This window comes from Chrysochloris asiatica, unplaced genomic scaffold (assembly GCF_000296735.1).
Source record: "Chrysochloris asiatica unplaced genomic scaffold, ChrAsi1.0 scaffold00159, whole genome shotgun sequence".
Taxonomy (NCBI): Eukaryota; Metazoa; Chordata; class Mammalia; order Afrosoricida; family Chrysochloridae; genus Chrysochloris; species Chrysochloris asiatica.
Genome location: NW_006408677.1, coordinates 4,867,120 through 4,868,036, shown reverse-complemented (window position 1 = coordinate 4,868,036; position 917 = coordinate 4,867,120).

Below are 917 nucleotides of genomic sequence, written 5' to 3'. Positions count from 1 at the left end.
GGTACCTGACAAGCCAAAGTCTCTTAACAAGTAGAATGGAAAATTGTGTCCCCCACCACCTAGTTTCTAGATCTACAAGTTGCTGTGCTACTTAAGCTGTACCCACCATATCTAATAGTACTTATGGTATCTATGGATAAGTATGTGGTATCTAGTCATTTTCAAGACAAATATGTAAGTTGATTTCAAAGTAGAATCCTGGGGTCCTCAATAAAAACCATAGCTTGTATACTTGCACTTTAGTTATCATTCATAAAGCAGGTCTCTGCATGCTGTTGAGTTTTAGTAGGTATGAAATGCCTAACCATGGGACAGCAAGTAACAACATATAAGGGATTGTACTTCATAAGTTGGATATGATAATGTTCACCAAGTGATAAGGTCAGATGAATTCAAGAAAGAGCCACCCTGATAGAAATGTTGCATTCAGCATCCAGGAAGTGTAGACACAAATAAAGCATCAGATGATCCAGATATCCATGGCATAGTCTCTTGTTATACAATGATGACCCTCCCTTAAATCACTCCTACAACCTTATGAGATCTATGACCAACAGAAGGTAAAAATACTAAATCTAGTGTACAGATAAAGAGCTCTAGTAGTGTAGTGGTTACGAATTGGACTGCTAACTTCAAGGTTGGCAGTTCGAAACTACCAGCTGTTCCACGGGAGAAAGATGAGGCTTTCTGCTCCCGTAAAGATTTACAGCCTCGGAAACCCCATACAGGGTCACTATGAGTCGGAACTGACTCTACTATACTTAAGTAGTCTTAGTGTGGCCCTGTGGGTTAATGCGTCAAACTGCAAAGCCGTTTGTACTGCAAGGTCGGCGGTTCAAGCTCACCAGCTGCTCCTTGGAAACCCTATACAGGGTCGCTATGGGTCAGAATCGACTCGACAGCACTTAGCAACAACA